Source organism: Panthera onca, chromosome B3 (genome assembly GCF_046562875.1).
Source record: "Panthera onca isolate mPanOnc1 chromosome B3, mPanOnc1 haplotype 2, whole genome shotgun sequence".
Taxonomy (NCBI): Eukaryota; Metazoa; Chordata; class Mammalia; order Carnivora; family Felidae; genus Panthera; species Panthera onca.
This window is the reverse complement of record NC_138344.1, coordinates 130,673,554-130,692,790: the sequence shown is the minus strand read 5'-3', so window position 1 is coordinate 130,692,790 and position 19,237 is coordinate 130,673,554. Positions and strand designations below refer to the sequence as shown.

The following is a 19,237-nucleotide window of genomic DNA, read 5'->3' as shown; positions in this document are numbered from 1 at the left end:
CACTGTCTATGTCCCTGGTCTAAACAATGGTACAGCATCTTCCATTTCAATCACGCTGTGTCCTTTATAAACACCTTCACCTTACAGGATCCTACAACCAGTGGTCAGTAAGGAAACTAATTCAGAAAAAGAGAACTTTGATGGCCAAGGTGGAAGAGCTAGACAGCAACAGAATTAGGACGTCAACCCACTTCTAACTAAGCTACCGGCTTGTTAGAAGTTGGTTGGTTCTTGCTACCCGGCTTCCCATGAAAGAAGTAAATGTTATCAGTGCCTTTGTGGGTGCACTGACTGCATTTCTTTCTTTTTTTTTTAAAGTTTATTTATTTATTTGAGAGGGAGAGAAAGAGAGAGAGAGAGAATAAGCAGGGGAGGGACAGAGAGAGGGGGGACAGAGAATCTGAAGCCCAAGGCAGGGCTCGAACTCACGAATGAACTGTGAGATCATGACCTGGGCCAAAGTCCAATGCTTAACTGGGCCACCCAGCCTCCCCCACTGACTGCATTTCTTAGAATCAAACATGTAACTGGAAAGAGAGGCTTCTGTATGACATAATCATTGTGGCTATCATTTATTGAGTTCTTACTATGTGGTAGGCACTGGGGTGTGAGTGTGTGTGTGCGTGTGTGTGTAAGTCCTCATCTAATTTAGTCTTCATCACAAACCCATGCAATGTGTACTGTATTTATTCCCATTTTACAGGTGAGAATCTAATAATGTTGAGGCTCAGGGAGGTTGAGTAACTGCCCCAGGACACACAGCACTAGTGGCAATATTCGACCGCAGGTTTGTCTAATATTGTACTTACCAATACACGGGTCATTTTCTGGTCTCGCTGTAGGCTCGAGAGGAAACTGATCTATGCTGGATGCGGACAGCTCCCTGTGGCTGATCCATTCTCAACAATGCTACCTGGTTATCTATCATGAACGTCACCCTGATCAGAACGCTCAGACAGCTCTCACTGCTCACCAGATGAAGTGTGAAAAGGACCCAGCCTTACTGAGTGTCAGTTCCACTGCCTACATCAGCACAGCTAACCCCCTGACAGCCTGTGAGGGGAGATTTTATTCTTGTCCCGGTGACCAAGAAGTGGGAACTTAGACATGTTATATCACCTGCCTCTGTTACAAAGACAGTGAGCACTGGGGCCAACGTTTGGACATCTGTGTCATCCCAACCCTCAGAGAAGGTCTCCAACTTGACCCAGACCCTGTCTCCCACTGTTATGCTGGTGCCTCCGTGGTAGGCACACAGTAGCAAGCCCTTCGTGATTTTGGACTCCTACTGAAGGCTTAGAGGGAGTGAGCATCGGAGGGTGTCCCAGCTTCTTCCTGCGTCTCTGGTGACACCTTCACATATTCCACACCCTAGAGCCACGGCTAAGCCCCCACTTCCCTTGTCCCAGCAGAGACGTTCTGCCCACACCTCAGAGTCTGAGGTCTCACCGAGAATGATAGGTTTTCACACAAAGACCTTTCCTTTCCTTAGCGTTGTTCTGAAGCAGCTGCAAAGAGGAGGCGTGTTTCATTTGGTTGCATGTCGGTTGCTGTCATCCGTGGCGCCCGGGCAGAGCTTTTGGCACTTGCGGAGAGAGAAGGACATGGAACTCCCCTCCACGCTGGCCACCTCATGGTTTTGGAACAAACAGGAAGAGAAATGATAAATATTTCAAAGCTGGAATGCAAGGTTTACAGCAGCACAGCCTTACAAATATACTAACACTGCTGCAAATCTCCTCTATGAGTGCGTTAAGGTGATTCATAAGAATAGAAAATTCATCCTTGTCAGCCAGGGTTGAGCAGGACGGATTACCTGTGGGCCCACTATTACACCTGTTCTTAGTACTTCCAAAATCACAGCTGACATTTATTTCTAATAAGTCATGGTGAAAAAGGCGAGATAGTTTACCTGTGCTAGAAGATAGAAAAGTCTTTTTTTTTTTTTTTTCCAAAAACCGTATCATTTTTTTTTTTTTTTGTGGGTTTAAAATAGATAAACCACCCAGGGAAGGGGATGTTCTATAAAAGCACAAGAGAAAGTTTGCCCTGGGGAATCAACAGGACGTGATGATAACCGGCCATTGCTAGGGTGCCTTTTTCCTACCAGGCTGCTTGCAGCTGCTGTCCACAGAATGAAAAAGGATAACGCCATTTGCGGCTATAGGTGCCAGGGCCAATTAAAATCACCGTTTCTAAAAAGTGTGCAGGAAGGCTTTTGGCCAGGCAGTTGCCGAATAACCAGGAAAGGGTGTGTGTATACGTGGGTGTGTTTGTAAGGGTGTATGTGTGTTTGGGAGTGCTCCCTTATCTTGACCACCTCACAAAGAATCTTCCTTGGTTTCTTTCTCAGTTCCGGCTCGGCTCTTGGCTCGGAACCATACCAGCCCAGCGGGCGAATGTACACCCTCCTACATTCTTAACTGGCTTGCTGGGAAGGTGAAAGGAAAGGAAGGCACAAACTCCAAGTCCGAAAGCATGCAGGGGTGGTCGAGGAGCAGGAAATGGACCCCCTCTCCCCCCTCCCCCCCCCGCATTACTGGCGGGACCAAATGGTTGTGTTTTCTTTATGTCCATAGACATAGCCATTTACCAGCAATTTCTCCTCCAGGTTTACTTGAGCATATGGGGAAAGAATACATAATGTCGTTTGTATTAAAGACTACAACCAAACGAAATGGCCAAATGGAATGGCTAAAGAAATCACGATCAACTCATACAGTGTCTTGGCCAGGGACAGGCAAGGAGCCTTCCTATCCTACTTCTTAGCTTTTCATTTGGGAAGCCTCTGAGGTACAGATTATGCCCCAGCCCCCAGAATTCCCCGGCAGGTTTGAGCCGCAGTTGCCCACTGTAGTGACCCTGCGTGGCGCCTTCAGCTCAACAACACGTCCTTCCCTCCTTCCTTCCCTTCCTCGTGTCACTTCCTCACTCTCTCCCTTGACAGTTTCCTGAAACCACCTCCCCAGGAAACTACGAGACGATGTCATACCCAGCTGTCCTATCCTTAGGGACGTATTCGCAAGTGATTTGCACCAGAAACCACAGCAGGGGCGTTTCTCGTGTCCGGGACATGAACACCACGGGGGGTCCACCATAGCCTACCCGAGAAGACTCCGGGCCACCCTCTTGCCAGTCCCAGCTCGTGTGGTGTCAGACCTGGTTGGCACCGAACTGTCTTCCCAACAGCTGGCTTCTTATTTCAGCTTAAACGAGCTCCTGCTCGTCAAGGTCTCCTGCTCTTTCAGTCTGGCCTCCAAGTCAATGCTCTACGCGCACCTTTTGTGATGTGAACCTCTCTTCCTCGGAAAGGACAGTCAGGTGAAAGAGAGGGTGTCTCACTTGGTTCGACCTCTGACTCCTGATTTTGGCTCAGGTCCTGATCTCACGGTTCGCGAGTTCGAGCTCCGCGTTGGGCTCTGCGCTGACCGCACAGAGCCTGCTTGGGAATCTCTCTCCCTCTCTCCCTCCCCCTCCCCCAGCTCTCTCTCTCTCTCTCTCTGTCAAAATAAACATTAAAAAAAAAATCAAGTGAAAGAGAAAAACTAGGCTTAAGCTCAAATGTCATTTCTGGATCTCTTGAGGTTCCTCTTGGCGCTGAAGGAACAGGAGGGCAAAGGACTCCACCCCAACGTCATCTGGTGGGGGCGGGGGGTCTGCGTCTCATGACAGATTCAAGCCTTCCCACACGCCTGTGTTCTGTGAGAGGTGAGGCTGGGATTTGGTGCAGAGAGTAAGCCATGGAATCTAGGCCCAGGCTGACGAAGAACACTTCCTACAGGTGCAGAGAACAACAACTGAGGTCCCGCAGGACGTTGCCCAGGCGACTTGGAGAAAGCCCCTGGCTACCTGAGAACTAGTGAGAGAAAGCAGCTAAGGGCTTCCGCAAGTTTTTAAAACCTCCACTCATGCCACTGTCAAGGATGGCCTCACAGGTGTCTGCTGAGCCCCTGTCACAGGATGAGAGGCACGTTTCTCCGGAGAGCTTCCCCCAGTGGCGATTCTTGGGGAACATGGCAAAGGTAAATACTCAGAACCCAGGGGGCAGGTGGTTCTTTAGACAAGATCATGGAGGATGCTGGTTGGTGTGGCTCAGAAGCTTCCCGACCTGGTGGTTACCAGTGCGGAAGGGATCTCTCTTCTCCCTTCACCTCTGTCTTCAGGTTTTAGAAGCTTTGTACTCCAGGGGCCCTTTTTTGGTGGCAGAAAATGGAAGTCCTGTGGCATCACCATGGCTCAGAAGTATGTGAACAAGGCTGCTGCGGAGACGTAGGTTCGAAGAGAGCATCAGGATGCTCGGGGATCGGTTCAAAGAGAGAATCGGGATGCTCGGGGATCTCAAATCTGGATGCCTTGCTCCCTCCTTCCGTGCTGAATCCTGTGTGTATGAGTGTGAGTGAGGCTTTGTGTAAAAAAAAAAATGAAGGATGGGAGGGAACTTTCGCTTTGACAAGGACAAATTGCCCCTGCTGCTCTCTCTTCCCACTGGGCCCTCTCCTGTTGTTTAGAAGCAGGAGAACGAGAACACAGTGTTCTACCTCTGCAGTTGTAGGCTCATTTGTTAATTTGAATCCAGTTGCTAAAAAACAGGCACCCCTAGGGGACACTTGGGCAGCTTTCAAGGACCTTGCAGCTTTGTGCCTTTACACTGGTGGCCTGTGCTCTCAGACTTTCTTGTTCTCTTTTTTGTTCTGTAGTTCTCTGTTCCTTGCTTTTCCGTTTCTTTAATATGTAAGTTTTATTGCAACAATGGACTGGCAGAGAAGCCGGGGTTTGCAGCTTGGTATTTGCAGTGGGCGGAAACCACCCCGGGCTTCCTGTTCCATGAAAATCTAGATGCCCTCGAGAAACAAAATGAACCAGAAGTCAATGGGGTCTTTGTGGAGAATCAACCTGTAGAGAGCACAGATTTTCTGTTCTGACATCTTACCACTCTGACCTTGCCTTATTCCACATCACCCAGGGGAGGCAGAAGAGTCTAGCATCAACGGTATGGACTTTATCAGCTACATGTGTATTTCTCTTGGGAAAATATTAAACTTCAGTGTCCTTATAAATACGTAAGACAGTAATATCTTTCCCGGGTAGTTGTGAGGATTTAATGAGATAACGTGTATAAAGTACTTAGAACAGTGCGTGACACAGAGGCATTTGAGTGTCATCGAATATCGATTATCATCGAATATCAGGTGTTAGTTGATGCTACTCTTTCTTTGCTTTCTATTTGGCATATATTGTCTTTCAATTAATTATTACAGAGAGTCCATGGTGTTTTTTCTCCCCAGTTTCTCTACCATGATATCTGATGGGCATCTTGAACGTAAATCATCTAAAACCTACCTCTGGATCCTTCCTTTATTATTCTCCATCTCAAAAAATGACAACCCCATTTTTTCCACCCCACCCCCCCTTTTCCCTTGTGTCCTGTATCCTCTTCCTTTCATTATCCGTTATCCAATCCATCAGCAAATCGTCTTGGCTTTACTTGCAAAATGTATTTGGAGCCCCGCCCCCTTTCCCCACGTCCACGTCTGAGCCCTGGTCCTGCGATGTCAGAATGGCTTCCTACCTGTTCTCTCTGCGTCTGCCTTGTTGCCCCTCCCCCAAGTCTATTCTCAATAAAGCACAGTCGATTCACACCCTCAGGTGGTGTCCCATCTCAGAGAAAACTGTATTTTCCTTACCGTAGCCTAAGAAATCTGTATACATCTTCCCCTCTTGAGTTCCCCTGCACAAATCCCACATAATTTTTTTAAAACTTATTTATTATTGAGAGACAGAGAGACAGAGCATGAGCAGGGGAGGGGCCGAGAGACGGGGAGACACAGAATGTGAAGCAGGCTCCAGGCTCCGAGATGTCAGCACAGAGCCTGACGTGGGGCTCGAACTCACAAACTGAGATCATGACCTGAGCCGAAGTCGGACACTCAACCAACTGAGCACCCAGGTGCCCTACAAATCCCACATAATTTTACCTCTTTGTCATCATGTCCTATCACTCTGGCCCTGGGTCATTCCCCTCCTGCTACCACACTGACCTGCTAGCCTCTTCTCCAACACACCAGAGACTCAACATCCACTGCTCCCTTGTCTGGAATGCTCTCCTCCACATCTTGCCTTGAGCTCCTAGTACCCTGACTTCTGAGAGGCCTTTCCTCAAATGTCTCCTTCCCTGTAAGACCCCCTTTGGCCACCCTATTTAATATCATAGCCCCCCCCCCCCCCACTCTTTATCTACCTCTTGTGCTTTACTCTCTACATAGCATTCATCACCATGAAGCCTATCTTTATTTTCTGTGTCCACAGATAAGATGTAAGCTCTAGGAATTTGTGTGTTAGGGGGGTGGGGTGGAGAGGAATTTCTGTCTTGCTCACTGTCATATCCCCAGTACTTAGAACAGCATCTGGCAAATAGTAGGCACTCAATTAATATTTAGTGAAAAAATGACTACGTTGATTTACAGTTTATAGATGTGACAACAGAATCTCTGAGAGCTCATGTAATTTATATCACAGGGCATCAATGAATACAAGGCCCATGTGAACCCTCCTCTGCTCCACCCTCAATCCTGGTATTTTACATTATACCATTATCACTGTGATTATCTATCTATCGACCAACCGATCGAATGATCTATGTATCTCTCTATCCATCATCCATCCATTTACCCACCTATCTGCATATATGTATCTCTATATTCTTTTTTACCCTCTGCCTCTATAGTGAAAGAAAGAAATAAATGTTATGGACTGAATTGTGTCCCCCTCCCCCATATTCATATGTTTAAACCCTAACCCCCAGTGCCCAACCCGCAATGTGATTGTATTTGAAGACAGGGCTATAGGGGAGGAAACATGATTGTTCCTCTCCCCTTCTAAGGTCTTTGCTGAGACTCCTGCAATAAAAGATAAACAAGAGAAAGACAAACAGAACTTTGTTAACATGTATAATTCATGTATACATGAGGTACCTGGGAAGAGTGAATAACTCTAAGGTTTAGAATTCAGATTTAAATACCATCTTCGGCTAAAGATAAAAGAAAGAAAGGTGCGTGGAAGCCAGTTATGGAAGCCTTGCAAGAGAGAGTAAGATTTGTAATGCAGATTTAAGCCAGTGCCTTCTCCACTGATATGGTCTCAAGTTGTCTCTAGGGATTAGCCTTTAGGGAGGAGGGGAGGGACACCTTCGTAAATTATGTCCTGCTTCAAAACAAATAGAGGGAAGGCAGAGAAATTTTCTTATACCTGCTTCTTTTCAGTTGCCTTCAGCTCAAAATAATCCTTATGCCAAAGTGGTTTCTTTTGCCACCCTTCAGGGCCTTTAAAGAGGTAATTAAGGATAAATGTGGTCATAAGAGTTGGGCCTTAATCCAGTATGACTGGGATATGAGACACCAGGGATATGTAAGCACAGAGGAAAGGCCATGTGGGGACACAGAGAGGAAGGAGCCATCTGCGAGCCAAAGACAAAGGCTTCAGGAGAAACCAAACCCGCTGACATTTTCATCTTGGACTTCAGCTCCCAGAACTGTGAGAAAATAAGTTTCGGTTGTTTCAGCCACCCAGTCTACGGTACTTTGTTCTGGTAGCCGGTGTTGACGAAGCTAGGGAGGCAGTAAATCTGCGTGCCCACTATGCGCTTAAAAGAAAGGAAGGGAGATTAAATAGTCTAGAGAAACAATAGGCTTTGATTTCCATGATCAAAAAGAACCACACGTGGGTAGCTTGAGCCAATAAGCATTCCACAAACGCATGTTTGTGGAATCCATGTACAAGTGAAATAGAAAGGGTTGGAAGGTAACCTGCAAGTGGTTGCTCTCGAGCTGCCACGTATGTCTTCTTTAAAACATGGCTGGGAAATTCACAACACATGACGAAAATCCAGTTCTCTCTCCCGCACATTCGTGTGTCCTGTATCTGTGATTCATGACGCCTGTCCTTTCAAATGCAAGATGGCAGGCTGTGGGCTCCTCTCCAAGGCACCTCTAACTCAGTCAATATGCTATTTTCTGGAAAAGAATATTTATCGTTTTAACAGCTGTACTTCTACCTTCTTGGATTAAAAAAAAAATTACCTGCATTCACAAATGACTTCCAGGGATTGGAAAGTAGAGCGTTGAAATTCCCAATTTAAAATATTCTACAGGTTTTACAAAACTGTCCCCAAACCGCAGGAGTTTTCCATTCTGGCTACCTCCGTATCCCTGGAAGGTTTGGGGAAATCAATAGCATTTGTCAGCATCCAGAGTTTGCCTGGGGGTTGGTCCAAAATTGTGTGTGTTTATGGCAACGCCCAGTGAGGACCAGCCTCCTTTACGTACCTGCTGGCCCAAGGAGAGCCAGTACCTACGAGATTCAGAACTCTTGGCAAGTTCTCCTTTAGTTTTCCTGAAACTATTTGTCTTCAAAGAAAGATTTGCTTTTGAAGGGTTGCTGATGATATTGCAGCGCTAAGCTCCCTGGGTTATTTGTTTTTGAGATTGCATATAAACTACTAACATTATTATGACACAATTACCAGTAAGTAATCATCCAATTGCCATAAACATGTCCCTCTCAAAATATTGCAAATTAATATTCATGCTTTCCTCAAATCCACCATTCTGAGCTAATGCGTGCCCACATAGTTCATCAAAATGTATATATGTTTTTTTCCCAGTGAAAGGAAGACTTATAGTTCAGTTCTTCATCTTGAGGTATGGGAAGATTGTTTTGACGGTAGCATTAGTTGCTCTGAGAGACAGTTTCCCTGTGAAACTGATGCAGCCACGAGAAATGAACTATTGCTTCCAGGGAAAGCATTTGCACTCCCTTAGAGCTGTATTGTTCACAAAGCCTTTATAGTCATTCAATCCTGGCAGCTGAGAAGTCACGGCAACTACATGAGCATATGTAATTGTCATATGTGATGATAATCGTATTTGTAATTCTAAGAGTTGACGGGTTGGTCGCTGCGGAGTGGAGATCCTAGAATCTCACCATGAATAAATCGCTGTAGATTCCTCTCCCCAAACCTCATAAATCTACAGAAAGCAAAGAAGTCCCCAAACATGCTAGGATGTAGAAACATGAAATGCACAAAGATGATTGGACAGTGAAATCTGGACCGAAAAAGTAATCCTAAGATGAGTTAATAGATTTTAAAATTGAATGTAAGCAAACTTAATTTCACTGTATACAAAGCATCAGATAGTGATACTGTTTTCTGCTAATCCAACAGGTTACATCAATGGTGATAATAATATACTAGCTAAGCCTGAGTTGATTCAAATTAAGGAAGTGATTCTAAAGCCCTGAGACAGATTTTTGTGTATCAAACACATATCTATAAATGCTTACACACCGTGGTGCGCTGGGCTGGTGAATGTTTCACAACTGGTTCTCCGAAAACTGAAAAAAGTCCTATTTTATAGCCTGTTTCAGTTTCTGTGGTATAAATACTCTCACCATGGCTGACTTCAAACTACCATCACGATATCACTGAGCACAGACTTGGGAAGAAATGTGAACAACTGGCCGTGGTGAGCCAGAACGCGATGTGTCTAGCCTAGGGCTGGCCGTGCAGCTAACTACAAAATCGTGGAGACAAGTGTACTCAGTGGGTCACGTGACTTTGAAATTAACAAGTCTGAAATAAAATGTAACACATGTTGCTCTGATATTATATAGAGGGTCACTGGGCTAAAGAAGAGCGTTGAGAAGGAATCCTAGCCCCAGCACTGTGATTGTGCTACCCCCATCCTTCTGGAGGTAGCGAGACTTTGTGCAAATGATGTGGGATATGAAGTGCCCCAGGCCGGGGTTTAAATCTGCTCTGCTACTCCATAGCTGCAAATCTGTGGATGAGACTGTTCCTCCTAGCCTTCATTTCTTCATTTGTAAATGGCGATGCTAGAAGCCTCCATGGATGGTTATCCTGAGGATTAGTTATAAAGCACAAATCTTCTAACAATGGGCTTGGCACATGGTAGGTTTTCGATATTCTTCTATTCTTTATTGGAGATAGTTGGGTTGCATTATATTTTAGGTTTCTCTCAATGTGTAAATCTCAGAAAAACGTTCTATTATGTAGATTTTATTGGACAAAAGATGTTACAGTCCCAGGCATTTACAAAGTGTTTAATAAATACTGTTACTGGATGGATGGATATTTGAGATTCATATTATCTATGGTTTCTTCTCAAGCTAAAAATCTGTGAGAGGCAACTTTGACTCTTTTCTCTTTTTCCTTTTTTTAAAAAATGTTAATATTTATTTACTTTTGAGAGAGAGAGAGAGAACAGGGGAAGGGCAGAAAGAGAGGGAGATAGGGAATTCGAAGCAGGCTCTAGGCTCTGAGCTGTCAGCACAGAGCTGGACGCGGGGCTCGAACCTACGAACTGTGAGTTTGTGACCTGAGCTGAAGTTGGACGCTTGACCGACTGAGTCACCCAGGCGCCTCTCTTTTTTCTTTTTGTAAAACAATCATTCTCCACATTAAATAAGCTACCAGGTATTGACGATTTTTATCTCTTAAATATTTTTTAAAAACCTGTCCCTCCCTCTTTATCTCCCTATGCTGTGCTAGGTCAGTTCATCATTATCTCCTAATTGGTTCTCTGCTTCCTGTCTTGAACACCTCAAAACCATCCTTAACAAGATGGTCTGTCTCCAACCCAACATTCTAAGCAATTTGAGGACAAAGATTTATTTAACTTATTTTTGTCTCAAAGTCCAATATAGCTCCTGGCACAAAATATATGCTAAATAAATGTTTATTTTATTGCATAATGAATGATCCAACTTTTGGGAAAAGTAATTGGCGTAGTTTTTTTGTGTGTTGGAAATTTTCTTCCAAAGTGGCCTCACCTATGTTTCCTCATGTGTTTTCTCATATGTCATCAACTTTGTAGACCTTCCTACACTGTAGGACTTGTGTTTCAGGACTATGTACGGATCTAGATATTTCATGGCACCGTTCCTACGCTGTGAAACAGGGTATGCTATGGCCTGCCTCTGCTCCCCGGGCCCTGGCTGTTCTGGTGCCATCTGTAACTTTCCTGAGGATGCCCTTTCTCTCCCTTGGACTCTTTTCCATTCAAGTGAGGCTCTTTAGAGCCAGAGGTTACTGACAGAGCAATTAAAGTTTACTTCCTTAAATTAGTGCAGATTGGGCTAAATTTTACAGGGTCAAGGTTGAATACACTGAAACTTTATGTGACTTTAGCTATCTGGAGTGGATTTCCGTGAGCCTGAATGAAAGCCAACATGTAAAGACAGAATTCAAATTAGGTGCTTCTGTTCCTTTTCTTTGGATGGTATCTCTCAACATGTCAAAATAATGCTGTAAAGGTGAAAATTCCAGTAAAAGTAGAGTAAGAAATTAGCATAAGTGAAAGATTGACAGTCACTCACTTCTTCCAAATTCTGAACATCCAGAATTACTAAATTTGGGATTTTTACTGTTGGTTTTACATACACACATACACACACACACACACACTCACGTACACGTACATTCTTCTTGTCATTTAAGTAATCTCTGCACCCAACATGCGGCTCCAACTCATGACCCCAAGACCAAGACTTGCATGCTCTAATGACTGAGCCACTCACGAACCCCCTTCCCATCATTTAAAATTTTCCTTTAGTATAAGAAGTGACCACTTTTTTTTAACCCAAACTGCTTTGGTTTGGAACAGACTCATGGACTTGAAGTTGAACTTTAGGGTTACACACCCATAGTTTGAATCTGGGCTCTGCTGCTTATAGGTGTGTGCTACTTGAGTAAATCACTTAACTTTTCTGAATTTCAGTTTCCTCATCCAATATCAGTGGTAAGCATGAGGTTTTGGTGAGATAACATATGTATGCCCTCCATCACGGAGGGTCTTGAATACAATTGATGCCCCAATAAATATTAGCTTCTCCATTTTCCCAGTGAGATTAGGGCACTCTGTTTTTACTGCCTGAGACTTATCTTCATTTTCTCCACTCGTATAGACACCAGGCTCCCATAGATTTTCCCTTCTTGTTCTTCCATAGCCCTTACGTGCTTCATAACCATTAGACTGTTAAACTGTGGTGTATTTCATTGTTGTGAATCGCACCACTGGTCTGTGTCTGTGTGTTGGTGCTTATGTACCTTCTCTTCTCAACCAGATTTCAGAGGTCATGTTTATTTATTTCAGTATTGTCCTAGAGGATTTAACAAACAAACCAATCGGTTTCAGGATGCGCTGAAGTGGTATTTGATTGACTTTAAACTCTGAGAGGGGACCAGTGAGTGATGAATTAACACTTCGATTTCTGAATGTCTTTAAATAAAAAAACCATCCATTCTAAATCATTTCCACCCGATGGCAAAAAGCGAAAATATCAAATACGCAGAGGAATCTCTTCCAATTCATTGGTTCTGCTTCTAAGATTTTTACTATATAAAACTAGAGAATATTCTGTTTTCATTTAGTTGTTCTTTAGACAGCTCTGTGCTAGGAACCAACGGACTGAAGCAAATGGAACACCCCTAATATTGTTTGCTACCCATTTTTGCCCCATTTATGCTGTTTGTGTTTGGAATCAAATTACTGCCATCAAGGAAACCGCTAAGAGGGTCTGCAATAACACGGTGCTATAACGGGTTTGGATTTCAAAACAATTATTTGCTAATATAGGACAATGCAGTCACCAAGAGCTGTGGAGAGACACAGCCACCTTCCTTTCCTTCAACCTGACATTTTCTTGATCAGACTTGACATGGCAAGATCTCAGATCCGATATATTGGAGAAAGGATTTGGCACCGTTGGCTAGAGTGGGCAGAAAAAGGGAGCCAGGAGCTGAAATGATTATTCAAGGTATGGCAGGAGCAGAGTTTTCTGTATGCAAGCCAAATGAAATTATTAAGGCTAACCTTCTCACTCAGCACTTAATAGGTAATCAATTTTCACTACCAACAGTGGAGGGTAAAAACCAAGGAAGGAATAATAATGCTGCTTCTTTACATTTGTGAAGGGCTTAGAGGGTACAAAATGATTTTACCTGTATTATTTCATGGAGTTTTCACAGCAACATGAAACTGACCAAGACACTCATGCATACATGCATTCATTCATTCATTCATTCATTCCATAACACCTATTTAGTTAAGTATTTTTGAAGCCATCAACTATATGCCAGACTGTGTGGTGAGCACTGGAGAGAGAGTGGAGAATAAAGCAGATAAAGGTTTTAGTGTCCTCATTTCAGAAATGAGGAAACAGATGCACTAGGAAGTCACATGAGCTCTCGAGGTCACATGAGAACATGCCAAGCTTGGAACTTAGTGCAGTGATCTGAATCTTGGTCCATAAACATGGTCATGTGGAAAATGGAGCCTACTCTATTTTCTATCACTCAACTTCCATATCAAGTTCCTGTCTCCTTGGGCTGATGAGGAAGTTAACGTGAGATCTGTTGTCTACTCCCTCCTGGTTCATGTGAAAATTCCAGGAGCTTAGATATTTCCACGGCATTGGGAAGGACCTCTGTTCATTTGTGTGGTGATACCATCAATATTCTTGTCTGCTTAAAGACATCATGAAGGCAATGCTGTTCTGGGACCTACAGCCTTCCTCCTTTGGAGCCAGAAAGCATTGTGTAAATCCCTCTGTCTTCTACATTTCCTTCCCCACTCCTTCCCCACTGCTTCTCCCAATGTCCTAATCTCAGGAAAAGCCTTATCCTTTCATGTTTCTTTAATATGTCTTTTCTGTGCCTCCACTTATCCCCTCACTCTTAGGCTTGAAGATTTGGACACAAAAGCATCTGTGTCCATGGTATAGCTCACTTCATTCTTCTGCTGAGGCCAAGAACACACAGCCAAACACCTCTCCAAATGGGAGGAAGAGAAAGGGACCAATGAAGGCAGAAATCGTCATACGCTTTAATCCAAAGTAATTTAGTGACATACCACAGGAGGAGCAGATCAGGACAGAGCCCTGTGGAAACCGACCAGCATGTGAATAGCCTATTTTCCTATGATTAGGGCTACAAATGCAGAGAAATCTGAAAATCAGCCCTGGAAGACACTGGCCCTCTCCATGGAGTTGAGGAGAAAGCCCCTAAAACTCCCAGCTCAGTTCTGTAAGTCAAGACTCGGAACATGTGAGCAGCAGAGAAAGAATTCAAAGTAATTAACGGGATCGAAGGCCCTGCCTTACAGTTTGAAATTGAAATAATAAAACGTGCACAGTTTTCCCAAGCAATTATGAACTGAAAAAGATGAGAAGTGCCAGCAATTCAGAGCAAAAGGATGAAATGAAATAAGCAACGGGAAACTTTATATGGGAAGTAGCTGGAACCCGTTTTCACAAGGGAAAAACTTTTAGCCTTTGCGATGATTTCCTTTCAGAAGAAAAGAAAGTCAGTTGTGCAAAAAAATTTAAGAAAAATACTTAACATGATGTGACATGCCCATCCCCAGACTTCACAGCCAAGTAGGGACATTTGAGAACACATTAATAATAACATCCTGATTACGATGGTTCTCCTCCCTCTCGCTGTTTTGGAGCACTTGAGCCAACAATGCCTTTTTTTTTTTTTTTTTTTTTTTTCTATGAACAATAAGAAAGGGAAGCTTCCATTCTTATCGGGTTAAGTTATAAACCAACTATGGGCCATACTTCCCAGAGGCACAGGGTCCAAATCTGGGTTCTGTCCAGTCACGACAGCAGTTGTACCTGGGATAGTCCTGCACAGGCCCACCAGACGGGATGGAGTAAAATGAGGTAGATGCTGTGGCGGCGGCGGAGTGAGGAATTTGCTTCTATTATTTCCAAAGAGACCGCGCCTCCAGTTTGAGACTTTTCCCCGGGGCATCTTCAGTTACCGGAGAGAAGATTCGTGTAGGTCTTCTTGGCTTTTTCCTCTGTCTGTCCCTCACGCCTAGCATCAGAAGATGGCAGCAGAGATCGCTCTCTTCCCACCGCTGGGGCTCCTGTCCTATCTGCCTGGCAGGACACAAATGTTCACCAGCAAAGGCAGGGCAAAGTCCTTTGCAAAAAGCATATTGATTTCATTCAAAGGAAAATAAATTCATAAACCGTACGACTGTATTCATCAGTTCATTTGGGGGGAATGTGAGCTGGGCGGCATGAAAAAATAAAATTCCCAGTAGCGGGTATCGTTTGTTATCTCTTCCATATGTACGACTGTAATGCTCGCGAGAGGGTGAACACTGCTGAATCTGACAGCTGCCTTTGCAAGTACCCTTGCTGAACCCACAACCACCGTGTGGAGCTGGTCCAGGGCTCCTACTGAGGCTTTTTTTTTTTCCATGTAAACCACATACTCCAAATCTCTGACCCAAAACACCTGCATGGATCCTGCCTCCGTTTCTCAGTTCATTCTTTCTATTCTGGCCCTCAGCCTCGCTTCATACCCTGGTCCTGAAACTAAAGAAACTCATTCTTGCCAGATTCTACCTAGAGACGTAAAGGTGAGTGTGTGTGTGTGTGTGTGTGTGTGTGTGTGTGTGTGTGTTTAGGGATATGGACTGGGTGACCTTCTATTCTTCCAATCACTAGGAAAAGAAAATTCACCCTGGTTTGTTGTGGTTTCTTTTCTCCTCCACTTTTCCATTCCCATACTTATTGTCCAAAAGGGTGTTCAAATTATGCAAAGTTACTAACCATAAGTTTATATAAAGCCCCGTGACAAGGTAACAAGACATGTGTACATAACACATAAAATATTATTTTTAAACTGTTCAATTACAACAGAATACCTGACTAAGCTGACATAATAGTGGGGAATTATTTTTTTAATGTTTATTTATTTATTGAAAGACAGAGAGAGAGAGAGAGAGAATCCCAACCAGGCTTTGCACTGTCAGCCCAGAGCCCAATGTGGGTCTTGATCCCACGAGCCGTGAGATCATGACCTGAGCCGAAGTCAACAATCAGATGCTTAGCCAACTGAGCCACTCAGGTGCCCCAATAGTGGGGAATTATTATACCACCTGTTGAAAAGGAAGGTGGATGCAGGCTTGGTTAATTCAGCAGCTCAGTGATGTCTGGGCTCTTTCCCCCACCCTCTTGTCTTTTGTCTTGTGGCTATAAGCTGTAGCACCAAAATCTCTACCCTGTGATATCTAAAGGGACACATAAAGGAGATACGTTCTCCCACATATTTCCATTTTCCAGGAGAAAAGAATCTTTCTTAAACAGCATAGACTTCTGCCAGGTCCCAGTGCCCCGAGCTAGGTCATGTGACCATCCTAATCAATCACTAGCATATTGGAATGGGTTTACTTGAATGGGTTTATGCCAGTTAAGATCCTTACCCTGGGAATGAGGCTACTTCCCTTGAACACACTGTCGAGACTATGTGAATAACACTGGGTTTCTTTCAGCAGGAAAGAAGTATGACACGGCCACTGGATGGGCAAACAGCATGATGTGCAAAAGTGCATAGTTGCGGCATGAGAGTCTTACTCAAAAGTATCTCTAAAGAACAGAATGAAAGAGAAATCCTCCCAGCGGGCAGGACTCTGAGCCATACACCTGACTATTCACTTTGCCTGGAAGGAGACATGGCAAGTGGCATGCAGCTAGGGTGATTCCTGGGCAGTGGGTGGTGCTTTGGCTAGTGGTCCAGGACTTGGAACAAACAAGGTTAGAGCATCAGTGACAAGAACGTCTGGGGGATGAGATATGTGGATGGACAACTCAGAATAGGCACAGAGTATGAATATATTAGTGCCCATCTGAATGCTACACAAAGGACAACTATTGAAGAAGGGGCTTTCAACGATCATGTGGCAACAAAACATGAATGCCTAACCTGCCAACAGCAGAAACTAAATTCACACTCCTGATATGGCTCCATTTTTTGGAAGGGACGGCAATTTGTCCTCGCTACAATTCTTCTGACAGCACTGCCTCGTGTGGATTTTTGAAGTGCCTCATTTACCATAATGAAATTCCACACAGCATCTCTTCTGACCAAGGACCCACATTAGAAGGAAATAAGTATAGCAATGAGTTTATACCCGTGGAATTCATTGGCCTTATACATACCTATAGGTATACAAATGTAAGTATACATATACTTAATTCATTGGTCTTATACATACGTGTTTATCACTCCAAAGAAGTTGACCTAATATAGCAATAGAATAGCCAATTAATAACTTGGTCATAACACTGATGGGTGAAAACACCTTTACAGACAGGGGTGATATTCTCCAAGGTGCAGAGCATGCTGTGAACCAACATGTAATGTATACAATATAATACCTTCTCATAGGCAAAATACATAGATTGAGAGCCAAAGGGAAGATGTGATAGTAACTTCTATCACTGTTGCTCCTAATGATTCAGTAACAATTCAGGTTTGCCTCCATTCTTGCCATTTGGGCTCTATTTTGGCAGTCTTAGTTCCCAAAAGAAGGCCTCTTTTTCCAGATAAGTAACAAGACTTCCATTGAATTAAAAACTTATACTCTACCTGGCCCTTGGGCTACTTATGCTACTGAACCAATAAGCAGAAAAGGGATTACTATCCTGCACTTGCTGAGATGATGATCTGATTACCAAGTGGAACTAGAGTTGCCAGCATGTAATGGAACACCAAAAATAAACTGTAATATAAACTGTGGACTTTGGTGATTATTATGTGTCAACGCAGGTTCATCAGGTGTAATATATATACCTCTCTGGTGGGGGATGTTGATAACAGGGGAGGCTGTGCATGTGTGGAGGTGGGGAGTGTATGAGAAACATTTGTACCTTTCTCTCAATTTTTCTGTGAGCCTAAAACAGCTCTAAAAAGTCATGTCTTTAAGAAAGGTTAATGGAAAACTACAGTCACCTAATATAGACATAGATCCTTCATGAGTAAAGGCTCGCATCACCTTGACAGGTAAAGCACCTGTTAGCAGAGGTGCCGAATGAGGGCAAAGGGAATATGGAATGGACAGTGAGAGAAGTAGGTTACAAAACCCCACTACGACCATGTGACCAATGTGAAAACAAGGAATGTATTACATAAGGAAGAGTTATACATATTTTAGCTATTTGATACTTCCTTGTTTTGGTATGTTTTCATTTATTATTACTTATTATAATTATTCATTATTGTTTTCACCTTTTCCATTGCCCCACTGTTGAGCATACAGTTTCTTAATTGTAACATATCCATATTTTGATATTTAAGGTTATACGTTACTAGAAGAGGAATAAAGATTACCTACGGAGAAATAAATTGAATCGATCTAAGACACGTGTCTTCCCTTTAGGGGAAAGAGTAAGTGCATCTTCAGTTTTACAAGGAAAGGTTGCAAGGCAAAAGCGTGATGTTGTTATTACCTTTACTCAAAAGTTAAATACGGATAAAAATGGTGCACAGCATTGCTGAGAAAACAAGAGTGGACTGTGGTTGATTATCTGTTTCCTTTGAGTTAATGATTTCATTTCATTTGGATATATAAAGAGAAGTAGGATTGCTAGATCACATGGTGTTTCTATGTTTAATTTTCTTGAGGAACCTCCATACTGTTTTCCATAGTGGCTGCACCAATTTATGTTCCCAACAGAATAAGGGTTCCCTCTTTTCCACACACTTGCCAGCACTTGTTACTTCTTGTCTTTTTGATTCCAGCCATTCTGACAGGTGTGAGATGACATCTCATTGTGGGTTCGATTTGCATTTCCCTGATAATTACTGATGCTGAGCACATTTTCATGTACGTCTTGGCCATTTGTATATCTTCTTGAGGCAAATATCTATTCATGTCTATTGCCCATTTAAAATTTTTTTTCTTTTTTAAAAGTTTATTTTTGAGAGAGAGAGAGAGAGAGAGAGAGAGAGAGAGAGAGAGAGAAAGTGGGGGAGGGGCAGAAAGAGAGGGAGAGAGAGAGAATCCCAAGCAGGTTCTGTGCTGTTAGTGCAGAGCCTGACACGGGGCTCGATCTCACGGACCCTGAGATCATGACCTGAGCTGAAATCAAGAGTCAGACACTTAACTGACTGAGCCACTCAGGTGCCCCTGCCTGTTTTTTTAATTTATTGTTGCTGTGTAGAAGTTTTTTAGTTTGTTGTAGTCCCCCTTGTGTATTTTAACGTCTGTTACTTATGCTTTGGTGTCAAATCCAAAAAATCATTGCCAAGACCAATGACAAGGAGTTTTTCTTTGTTGTTGTTTTTTTCCCCCTGAGGATTTTTACAAGTTCAGGTCTTACATTGAAGTCTTTAATCCACTACAAGTCAATTTTTGTG

At 43.5% G+C, this 19,237-nt stretch overlaps 1 long non-coding RNA gene across 1 annotated transcript in view; it reads right to left on the bottom strand.

The window, feature by feature from the left end:
• Nucleotides 1–1,080: 1,080 nt before the first annotated feature.
• The window catches only part of LOC132670173 (uncharacterized), a 27,512-nt gene continuing 9,355 nt past the window's right edge, over nt 1,081–19,237 (bottom strand). The window contains exons 3-4 of the long non-coding RNA XR_009606494.3: nt 7,803–8,009; nt 1,081–1,630 (exon numbers count right to left, since the gene is read on the bottom strand). This is a non-coding gene — a long non-coding RNA (uncharacterized LOC132670173). The remainder of the gene's footprint in view (nt 1,631–7,802; nt 8,010–19,237) is intronic.